Source organism: Grammomys surdaster, unplaced genomic scaffold, assembly GCF_004785775.1.
Source record: "Grammomys surdaster isolate TR1022 unplaced genomic scaffold, NIH_TR_1.0 149, whole genome shotgun sequence".
Lineage (NCBI taxonomy): Eukaryota > Metazoa > Chordata > Mammalia > Rodentia > Muridae > Grammomys > Grammomys surdaster.
Window position 1 is genome coordinate 2,647,116 of NW_021604607.1, and position 13,024 is coordinate 2,660,139.

Consider the following 13,024-nt stretch of genomic DNA (forward strand, 5'->3'; position numbering starts at 1 on the left):
AAAGGAAGACAAAATTGCAATACTATATTATCTGGGCAAGATAAATTGAAATTGGATATATCAGGTCAACATAGGGCCATTAAAAGAACTAAAGGAAAAGGAAAAGATAGAGATGTGTAGGGAAAAGGTCATTGTGCAAGAAATTGAAGGTAGAGATTAACGTATGCCATGGATCTTATGATACCTTGTAAAATATGATAAAGAGTCTGAAAATTGTTCTGAGGACAAGATCAATAAAACAACTTTTAAGGTAGTAAGATAATGTTATTAATTCATGAGCTTGAGATACTCTAGTAATTTCTAAACCATTTACCAAATGGTCATGTAGACATATTTTTCACCAGCTATTCAGAAAGAGGTAGAGACAGGTAGATAGATGATAGATAGATAGATAGATAGATAGATAGATAGATAGATAGATAGTTAGATAGATAGATAGATGATAGATAGAAAGATAGATAGATAGATAGATAGATAGATAGATAGATAGATAGATATAGACACATACATAGAGAGATATAGACAGAGATAAGCAATATTTAGATTGATGATAGATAGATAAACTTCAAAATACATTGGCTGCCAACAACAATAATTGTGGTTTCATTATCTATTTCTGAGCTCTTAGGTGTTTGTATGTGTTTAGAAAATGTCTTAATTGCACATTATCAGGGACTTGAATTTTGTAATAGTCTGTGCTTGCAAAAACCCACTAAGATAAACACAGTGATGGTTTTAAAAGAATTACTTGGTTTGTTTAGTTCTCATATTCTTCCATCCCATTCATCACTTTTGGGCTATTAGCAAGGAAATGTTCCTTTTGACCTATGACATTTTGTGATGAACCAATAAAGTTTAAAGTTTTTATTAAAATAATCTTGAAAAGAAGCTAAAGCTATCCTGAAAACCTCTTTTCTGCATTAACTTTACTAGTCTGCATATTTCCTACTCCATGCTTGTTACATCAATGAATCTTTAAGAACACAAAGATAAACCAACATAGGATCCCCAATATAACTGTTTAAAAGGTTATTAGTGGAGCTGGACAGATTGCCTAGGGGTTAAGAGCACTGACTGCTCTTATGGAGGACCTGTGCTTAATTTTTTGCAACAACTTTGCAGCTCACAACTGTCAATAACAGCTCCATTACCCTCTCCTGTCCTCTGCAGGCACTGTCCAAATGTGGTACACATTCATGTTTGCATACATGCATGCAAAGCACTTATATACATAAAATAAATAAGTAAAATATTTTAACTAAAATGTCCTTAGGCACATTTGTGCCACTCATAAGCACTCTTCATTGGCCTAACATAGATTCTGCAATGTTGGAAAGCTATATAACTGTCAGCCCTTCCTCAGTTATATATAGACAGAGCTTTGAATTAATGGCTAGTGACATTTTGAAAGATGATAATCACACAACCATCCCACCAAAGTTGCTGTTCAAACTCTACAAAAAGAAGAAAAGTAAGGTAGAATTTAACTCCACATATGTCAGAATCTCTAAAAGAAGTCCTTCAAACCTCTTCATTGCTCATTTTTCTGCTTTCAGTGACATTAATGATTTATAACTTGTTGTTTCATCCCACCTTATATTTGAGAGGGAATAAAATCAGCATAAAGATACAACAGAGGAAAAAATAGCATATCCCTTTTCTTCCCCTACTATTTAGGTTTTTCTCTCATCTGAGAAAAATATGGGTCCTAGACATTTTAAAGGTTGAAAATTGAATGGATGAGAGATAAATTTTGAAATTCCTTGTAAGAGATTTCATAAATTTGTGAGACTTTTGTTTATATTCTTCTTTAAGGAGAGTTATGCTCCTGACATTTTAGGATACCCATGTCCTTTTTACTGTGACCACTAGATATGAAATAAGCTAAATAACCCCTAAGACTGGTAAAAATGTAGAAGAAGAAAGAGGAGGAGTAGGAGAGGGAAGGATGAAGGAAGAAGGAAAGAAGGAAGGAAGAAAAGAAAGAAAGAAAAAGAAAGAGAGGAAGGAAGGAAGGAAGAAAGGAAGAAGGAAGGAAGGAAGGAGGAAGGAAGAAAGGAAGGAAGGAAGGAAGGAAGGAAGGGAAGAAAGGAAGAAGGAAGGAAGGGAAGGAAGGAAGGAAGGAAGGAAGGAAGAAAGAAAGAAAGAAAGAAAGAAAGAAAGAAAGAAAGAAAGAAAGAAAAGGGAAAAAGTTCCTAAGTCTTTTCTCATAAGAGAAGTGAGGGTTATATGCCTAGACTCTCCATTATTCTCTACAATGAAGACTCTAGGGATAAAAACCATAGAACTTTCCTATCTACTTGTTCTACATATAAAATAATTGAAAACATTTTTCTTCACTTGTCAGGTACTGTGATGAGATGGCAAAAGCAATTAGACCTAATCCAACTTATTTCTCTTCATTCATTCATTTATTCGTTCCTTTTCCTGTCCTATCGCTGTGACCCCACCAAACAGCTACCTTTGCCTTTTTCTGTCTGGTAGATTCAAATCAGCTTCCACAGAGCTGGTTCCCACTCTTTTCCTTAGTATTATTTACATGTAGTGGAGCAGAACCAGTGTTTTCTATGACACCTCAGAACATCCTTCACTGTACTGTATTTGTCAAAGAAATCACCACGGACAGCAGATATTTAGAAGATGGCCCTCTTCTTAACAATATTTGGAGTTCTGTGAGTCTTCTGTAACCTCAGAAAGGTGTCTATTGAAAGAAACACCACAAGGAAGAGAATGTGTTTTCTTTGTGTATCTTTCTTGTACTGTACTTTGATTTGTAAGGTACTCTGATTCTGTCTCTTCCTTATTAATTTCTAATATAAAATTGGTAAAAATGGGGTTTATTATTTTCCCTTACTGAAATGGTAAAAATATAAAAGACAAAAAGTATGGCAATATTTTAAACATGTTCCTAAATATTTAAGGAAAAAATATTTTATACCAGGAAAGAACAGTATTAGAGCTGCCTTGCATTAATTCACAAGAAGTAACTTTAGCATAATTCTGCACTTTTAAGCAAGAAAAGGCAGACTTGAAGGGGAAACTTCTATTTTTATTGACAAGTCAGTTATTTCAAATGATGTTTTTGCTGGAGCACACAGGTAAAATGATTTTTTGCTGGAGCAGACATGGGAAAGAAGGTTTTCCTGAAGCAGACACATGTAAAAGAACCTATGATGAAGGAGTATCAGTAGGATCCCCACAGTCAGTGGGAGACTGTCCATTGCATTAAGCATTGGATTGCTTTGCACTGCCTAGCTACTTTCACTTTCTATGCCTTACATAGAATTTTTTATCTCCATTAGTGGTGATGACAGAGAGAAACTTGCCAAATAATTGCTCATGAGGTTCCTGTGGCAGCTTGCTGCATCCATGACCTCAGGCCAGTTAATGAGTCTTTTGATTTCTTCAGAGTTGAACTATGGCTGCTGGTTCATGCCTGGTGTCTGCCTTCCTAGAGGACTGTACTGCAGCTGCTTAGTCATCTTTGGTATTTGCTATGGGGCTGAACTGCTACCAAAGAATCAAGCTTGCCCCCAAAGAACTAGTGCTGAATATGTCTACTTCCTCCATATCATAATAACTTTTCTCTTCCACTACTCTCTCCTGGGTGGTGAGCTAGCAGAGAAGTTGTATCCTTATTAAAAGTAGATTGCAAAAAGTCATGCCTACACAGCCTCAGTGTATGTTGTATATAACACACTGAACACAATTCTCATCACATAACAATCACAATACTCTAGCCCTGCTATGAAATGTGAACTCATGAATGTGAGTGTCTAATGAAGATTCCATTGCTAACTTGATATGTCCTGAAAAGGCCCAAAAACTTCACATTCCAAAGGAGTATTAGAAGGACTTATTTCACCTTTTGATTTTTCTCATCAGTACCCAGTACAATTCTCATTACCAAAAGCTATGAAGAGGGGATGTCTATGTAATTAAAAGATTGATCTTTTGGAAACAATGCATAATAAGAGCCATGAAAAAGGAGATTTATTTTGCATTTTCAAACATTGTCCTCAAGTTAATTTAACCTGAGCTGTGTGTGAACCACCTAGAAAATATGGGATTGATATATTCAGACTGAAATCGATGGACTAAAGAAAAAGGAAACAAACTCCAATTGACTAGTTCTTTCAAACTGGCAAGCCTCTTGTGTGGAGAGGTACCTGTGGAACCCCTTGACAGGTGGCCTGCAAGGGGAGCTGGTTGGGACTTTGCTTATTCGCTGATGGAATAACAATTTCATAGATATTTATGTTTCACTGTGCAGGTCATAAAAAATAGAATTAAGAATTCAAAATCACAAACAATCAAGCAGGAAAGTCTGTATTCATTTTCAAAAATTTTACAGCTAAACACACACACACACACACACACATAAAATACATTTTATTAAAACTGCTTGAACCTTTATTTTTGTCAATGAAAAATTGCCTTAAAGACACAAAATGACCTACAGAGTAATTCTAGATTATGGATTGTTACCTCTAATATGAATATTAATGTAAGCCAAAAGACCTAAAATATAGAAGGCAGAAGAATTTTTCACATATTCACCTGACAGAGTTTTCAGAAAATACATACTTCTTCACATCTGATGTTATTTAACCTCTACGAAAACCATGCAAAACCTCTTGGCATAAGTAGTTTTTTGTTTTTTTTTTTTACTTTTGCTACATCTTTTAAACCACATGAAAGTGAATAGTAATGTTGTGTATGTTGCGTTGCCTGTAGTTTAAAAATACGCAACCGCCTTAGACAGGTGCTGTGACTGCAGATAAAGAACACACATTCTGTTTTTCGTTTTATAGCTTGTCTTGACGGCACAATTGTTGGGTACAGATACCTCCCGCCTGGAACTGTGTGCCCTTCCCAAACCACCATTTTTGGCTCTCCTTCCTCCCCATACTCAGTGGCCTGTTCCAGTCAGCCTCTGTCAAACATCTCTGGCAATCTGCCTGTAGCAGAGCAGCAGACCCTTGCTGCCCTGAGATCTTACGTGATTGCTGTGTGCCTCTCGTTTCAAAGCCTGGCAGAAAAATCCTCCCTCTCTTTCCTTGCATCTCTTTTTTCTCTTGTGACCCATAAGTCTGACCTGTATACCTCCCGCATAGCAATTGGTTCCCAGCTTTACTTATTGAAAAATCAAGAACCAATTAGGGAACTAGACCTTAGTATCAGCACCTCCCCTTACATGTATGTAATATTTCAGTTTCAAAAACAGCGTTATTTGATTCCTGATGCATTTGTGGCAATTAATTTGTTTCATGCACATTCTGTATACACACATCTTTCAGCACATAAAAATCATCAGGTTGTATGTGATCTCTACCACATATCAGAATACTTTATAGAAATAAACGATGCATATGAAGATAAACACACACACACATACACTTCCTTACCTTCCAATTGGAACCAAAGTAGTTAGCAAGAGGACATGACAGGATGGGACCAGTGAGCCATTCACAGAATGGTTTTTAAGAAGCTAAGCAGTTGCAAACACAAGGACAAAAAATATCATGGGAAAGTTTTAATCCACTTCCTTATTTCACTTATTCTTTGGAAAATTTAAAAATAAACCTTTCTACTTCTATATTTTTTAGTAAGAGTGGCATTCAGATAAGACAAGTGCCTAGGACAAAATGAAGTCTACATGGAGATTGGCTGAGAGCTGAATGACTACTCAATTTCAAACTAACAACTTAAACTCTGAAAACATTTGTTCTAGTTTTCTTCTCTGTTGCTGTAATAAAATAGTGACCAAAAGCATCTTAGAGAAGAAAGGACTTTATTTGACCATGTTATAGTCCATCATTGAGGGAAGTCAAGGCAGGAAATTAAGACAGTAGGAACATGAATGCAAAACAAAAGCAGTGACCATGGAGGAATACTGCTTAAAGCCTTGCTTCTCCTGGATTCCACAGCTTCTATTCTTATTCATGCCTCCCATCTGCCCAGGGTTGGTGCCATTTACAATGGTATGGAATTCCACATCAATCAACAGTGCAGAAAATTCCCCCACTGAAATGACCACAGGCCATTCTGATATGAGTACTTCTTCAATTGAAATCCTATCTTCCCAGGCATTAAAATTCAATAACAGTTCTCTACTTTCTCTGCACATGTACTCCTTTCTCTCTTTCTCTCTCGCTTTCCTACCTCTCCTCCTCTTTCCCCATGGTGACTTCACTGGTCTTAGTCCTTGGGGCCAGTGAACTCACCCACCAAGAGCAGTTTCCCAATAAACCTGCTTTTAATATAATCTAAAATTTAAAAATATCAGTAATTGCTATTAAAGACCTATTCTTGATCCTAGTGGACCATGTGATAAATATAACTGTAACATGCCCTATATGAATTTTCTCAAGTAGATATTAACAAATATGCTTAAGGAAATAAGTATAATACATGCCAAACTTTTCTTTATTATTATTTGGTAGTTTTTATGAATCTATCCTTCTATGTTATCAAAAACAGGTTAGCAGCTAATTATCTACCAAAAATGATAAATCTTGAATCAAGTTCATAATTCTGACTTTGACGTATAAAGTTTGATTGTACAAGTGACCATTAGGTCGTCCTCCTCAAATAAGACATCAATAATCAATAACACACTTTTATACCCAAGGTTCAGTTAATGTCATTGAAAGAGGGAGTGGAAAGATTATATTAGCCATAGGACAAGGGGGCCTGTTGCAAAAGAGCATTTTCTTGACATAATAGGGATGTGGATCAATGAACTCTGTAAAGCTTTGGCAACTCCTTCACAGTGCTACTTCAAACAACATCTCTACAGGCAAGGGAGAGGCCACAAGGCCTCATGGCTATGTAGATATATAGGCAGTTGATATGTAAATGTGTAAAATCATAATTACAAAAGAAAAGGAGTGAGGTTGACTGTCGAGAGAGAGAGAGAGAGAGAGAGAGAGAGAGAGAGAGAGAGAGAGAGAGAGAGGTGTGGAGTGGATCTGATGGACTCAGGGAAAGGAAAAAGTGGCCAAATTGCCTAGTTATTTATGTATGCATTTTTTTTAGAGAGAAAAAAATTGAAATCGAATGTACTCTTCTGAGTTATCAAGGAAGGCCTTTTTGTTTATCCTTGTCTAAGAATGTTATCTAAAATGTCTGGTTTTTTATAGGTCAAATTACAGCTGAAGCAGCAGCATCCTTAGTTGCTCTTTCTGAGAATAAAAGTGATAACACTGTAAAAAAATAAGTTGAAACTTCTCATTTTTAAGATAAAACTTTGAAATCTATTGTTTTCACTGTTACTATGTTGCAGGTTTTAAGGCCACCTGCATTATGAAAATCATTATTGTTATTAGTTTGACAAAATGATTCCCTTAAAGTTCTTCTGCATGACACACCCTTTGATGAATTTAAAACTGTACTACTTGTACAAAAATCTAAAAAAAGAAAATAATGGAATATATAACTAACTTCCTTAGAGTTTCCTATTTTCTCATTATTTTACTTTTGTATATCACATTCAGTTTCAAAGTAAATATATTATTTTATATATTTTATATTTATAGAAACTCTTTCAAAGTGGTCATGCAAGTTACTACTTGCTGTCTGTCTTATGGAGAAGATGTAGGGTTCAAGAGTGTGAATTATCCCAATGTTAATCAGCTACTGAATATAAACATCATTTTAATGATAGCTACAATTGTTTAGTTTCAAAGTATAGTTGTTTTGTATGGTTGCTTTTCCCCCATATTTTCAAAAGTTAAATATAAAAATATCAAATGTTCTTCTTATTGTAAATATTTTTTAAGAATTAATGCAGAATAGTTCTTGATTGTTTGCAAGTGTTTTTCACCAAATTTTTGATTCTACACTGGAGGTGTTGCAAAATACAGGACTCAGTTCTTTATTTTCATTAAACTTATCTGTGCTTTCAGTCTTTACTCATTTTTAAAAATATGTTTTCATTATATTTTATTTTCAAAATCTGATTTGCAATAATTATCATCATTAAATGTGACTGCATACATTTTCAGTTTTTGAAATGTCACCTAATATTGTAAAACTACCAATATTTTTGAGATCAAAAAGATTTCACCAAACTATCTCTAGTAAAATAAATTTATATTTTTAATTAGTATGCTTCCAAATTACCCTGCTTATATAAGTTTCATGCCCTGAGATATTAATATCTATATCCTATGTTCTTGAAAATTCAAAATAATTCCTTTTCATAAGTCTACCTATATTCTCAGAGACTTACAGGTTAGCCCCCTTCCCCTCCAATCCCATGCCTATTAGTCCTTTTTGGGAAATCTCAGCAAAGATAAGATGCACCTTCCTTCTTGTCTACACCTCCACCTGCAGTTGCTGAGTGTTCCCCACCCAATAGCTCCTACTGCCTCCCAGGAGGCCTGCTGCAACCCTTGACATCAGATAAGACACCAAAGCCCCAATACCTACACCTACTGGGACCACAGCAAGCACAGCAGGCATGAGTTCTGCCACAGCCTATATAAGCTCCTTCTTTCTTCCAGTTCACATGGCAACCTGTGATTACAGATCAGCACACCACTCCTCATCCCATAGTTCTGACTACCTCCTGGGAGACCTGCTCCAACCCAGGACACCCTGGAACTACCAGGCCAGCCAATATCAAAGATAACTAAATGGCAAGAGGCAAGCACAAAAGCATAATCAACAAAAGTCAGTGCACTAGGTCATCATCACACCTTAACACTCTTAATACAGTAAGCCCTGGATATCCTAACAGAACTGAAGAGCAAGACTGTCACCTTAAATCTCAGCTCATGAAGATGATAAGGCCTATAAAGAGGATATAGGAATCCTATAAATAAATCTCCTTTTTTTAAAACAGGAAAACATAATTAATAACATGAAGGAAATTAATAAAATGGTCCAAGGCCTAAAAATCATATTATAAGGAATAAAGAAAACAGGAATGGAGGCATCCCTGAAGATGGAAAACGTAAGAAAGAGAACAGGATCTACAGACACAAGCAATGCCAACAGAATACAAGAGATAGAAGAGAGAATCTGAGACATGGAAGATAACTTAGAAGAAGTGGGCCAATATATCAGTCACAGAAATGGTTAAATCTAAAAAGTTTCTCAACTGTAGAAATTCTCTGGTAGAATTTTTGTTGTTGCTTATGTATACTATCGTATCATCTGCAAACAGTGATACCTTGAATTCTTCTTTGCCAATCTGTGTCTCCTTGATCTCATGTTTGTCTTATTACACTGGTTAGCATTTCAAGTCCTATATTGAATAGATACAGAGACAGTAGGCATCCTTGACTTGTCCTTGATTTTAGTGGAGTTGCTTCAAATATCTCTCCATTTAATTTGATATTGGCTGTTGGTATGCTGTATGTTGCTTTTATTATGTTTCGGTATGGGTCTTGAATTTCTGATCTACCCAGTGCTTTTAACAAGAAGGGATGTTGTATTTTGTCAAGTGCTTTTTCATCATGCAATGAGATGATCATATGATATTTTTCTTTGAGTATGTCTATATAGAACTTTAATGGCTCATGCTCTAAGATCAAGAATTGATAAATGGAACCTCATGAAACTGAAAAGCTTCTGTAATGCAAAGGTCATAGTCAATAGGACAAATCTGCAACCTACACATTGGGGAAAATATTTTCACTAAACCCACATCTGATAGAGGGCTAATATCCAAAATATATAAAGAACTCAAGAAGCTAACCTCCACAAAATAAATAAATAAATAAATAAATAAATAAATAAAATAATAAAAACAAATACCAGACAACCCAATTAAAAAAAAATGGGATATAGAACTAAACAGAGAATTCACAACTGGCCAATCTCGAATGACCAAGAAGCACTTAAAGAAATGTTAAATGTACTTAGTGATCACGGAAATGAAAATCAAAATGACTCTGAGATTCCACCTTATGCCAATCAGAAAGGCTAAGATTAAAAACTCAGGTGACAGCACATATTGTCAAGAATGTAAAGAAAGAGGAACACTCCTCCATTGCTGGTAGGATTACAAACTGGTATAAACACTCTGGAAATCAATCTGAAGGTTCCTCAGAAAATTGAAAATAGATCTACCAAAAGACCCAGTTATATCACCACTGGGCATGTACACAAAAGATGCCCCACCATGCCAAAAGGGCACATGTTCCACTATGCTCATAGCAGACTTATTTGTGATAGCCAGAAGCTGGAAACAACCCAGATGTCCCACATCAGAAGAATGGATACAGAAAAATGTGGTTTATTTACACAATGGAATGCTATTCAGCTATCATGAGTTTTTCAGGCAAATGGATGGAACTAGAAAATGTTATGCTGATGGACATAATTCAGATTCAAAAGAACATGCATGGTATTTACTCACTAATAAGCAGATAACTCACTTAAAGAAATACAGAAGAGCACAGATAAATGAGTAGAAGCCATTAAAGGGGAAACAAAAAAAATATCTTAAAGAAATACAGGAAAACACAATCAAACAGGTGAAGGAATTGAACAAAACAGTCGAGGATCTGAAAATGAAAATAGAAACATTAAAGAAAACATAAAGGGAGACAACACTGGAGATGGAAATGCTAGGAAAGAAAGCAGGACTGACAAATGCAAGCATTACCAACAGAAAACAAGAGATAGTAGAGAGAATATCAGACATAGAAGATAACTTACAAGACATTGACACAACAGTCAAAGAAAATACAAAAAGCAAAAGCTCCTAACTCAAAACATTCAAGAATCCAGCATACAATGAAAAGACAGAACCTAAGAATAATAGGTATAGAAGAGAGTGAAGATTCCCAACTCAAAGGGACAGCTAACATCTTCAACAAAATTATGGAAGAAAACTTCCCTAAGCTAAAGGAAGAGTTGCCCATACAAGAAGCCTACAGAACATGAAACAGACAGGACCAGAAAAGAAATTCTTTTCATCACATAATAATTAAAATACCAAATGCACAGAAGAAAGAAGGGACTAAGGAGAAAAGATCAAGTAACATATAAAACGAGACCCATCAGAATTACACAAGACTTCTCAGCAAAAACTATAAAAACCAGAAGATCTTAGGCAGATGCCATAGAGACTCTAAGAGAACAAAAATGCCAGCCAAGATTATGATAGCCAGCAAAACTCTCAATTACCATAGAGAGAGAAACAAAGATATTCCATTAAAAAAATTAAACATCATCTTTTCACCAATCCAGCCCTACAGAGGAGAATAGGAGGAAAACTCCAACACAAAGAGGAAAAGAACACCCAAGAAAATGCAAGAAACTAATCTCCTCAAAACAAACCCAAAGAAAAAGAGATCCAAAGCATAACACCACCTCTAACAACAAAAATAACAGGAAGCAACAATCATTGGTCCTTAATATCTCTCAACACCAATGGACTAAATTCTCCAATAAAATAACATAGACTAGCAGGCTAGATACATACACAGGACCCAGCATTTTGCTGTATACAGGAAACACACCTAAGTGATAAAGACAGACATTACCTCAAATTAAAAGGTGGGAAAAAATTGTCCCAGCAAATGGTCCCAAGAAACAAGCTGGAGTAGCAATTCTAGTATCCAATAAAATAGATTTTCAACCAAACGTTATCAAAACTTTTGGGGAAGGACACTACATACTCATCAAAGGAAAAGTCTTCAAAGAGGACCTGTCAATTTTAAACATCTATGCTCCAAATGCAAGGGTACCCACATATGGAAAAGAAACATTACTGAAGCTCAAATCACAAACTGAACTTCACATAGTAATAGTAGGAGACTTTGACATCCCACTCTCACCAATGAACAGATCATAGAAACAGAAGCTAAACAGAGACACAATGAAACCATCAGAATTTATGAACCAAATAGACTTAACAGATATCTACAGAACATTCCAACATGAAACAAAAGAATATTTTTTTTCTCAGCACCTCATGGTACCTTCTCCAAAACTTACCATATACTAGGACTGAAAACAAGTCTCAACCAATACAATAAGACTGAAATAATCCCATCCATCCTATCAGATCAACACAGACTAATGCTGGTCTTCAACAACAACAAAAACAACAGGAAGCCCACATACATGTGGAAACTGAACAATGCTCTACTCAATGATAACTTGGTCATGGAAGAAATAAAGAAAGAAATTAAAGACTTTTTAGAATTTAATGAAATGAAGGTACATCATAGCAAAACTTATGGGATACAATGAAAGGAATGCTAAAAGAAAATTCATAGCTCTAAGTGCACACAAAAAGATACTGGAAAGAGCATACACTACCAACTCGACAGCAGACCGGAAAGCTCTAGAACAAAAAGAAGCAAATATACACAAGCTGAGTAGATGGCAGGAAATAATCAAACTCAGGGCTGAAATCAACCAAATAAAAACAAAAAGAACTATACAAGAATCAACAACACCAGGAGCTTGTTCTTTGAGAAAATCAACAAGATAGATGAACCATTGGCCAGACTAACCAGAGGACACAGAGAGAGTATTCAAATTAAGAAAATCAGAAATGAAAATAGAGACATAACAATAGAAAATGAAGAAATTCAAATAATTATCAGATCCTACATCAAAATTTATACTCAACAAAACCGGAAAATCTGGATGAAGTTGACAGTTTTCTAGACAGATACAAAGTACCAAAGTTAAATCAGGATCAGATAAACAATTTAAACAGTCCCATCACCCCTAAGAATAAGAAGCATCCATTAGAAGCCTCGCAACAACAACAACAACAAAAAAGCCCAGATCTAAATGGTATTAGTGCAAAATTCAATTTGAACTTCAAAGAAGACCTAGTATCAATACTTTTCAAAGTATTTTATGAAATAGAAACAGATCTAAACCACCCAAAGACTGAACAAAGAAAGAGAACATCAGAATAATTTTCCTCATGAATATTGATGCAAAAATATTCAATAAAATTCTTACAAACTGAATCCAAGAACACATCAGAATGATCATTTATCATGATCAAGTTGGCTTCATCCCAAGAATGCAATCATGTTTC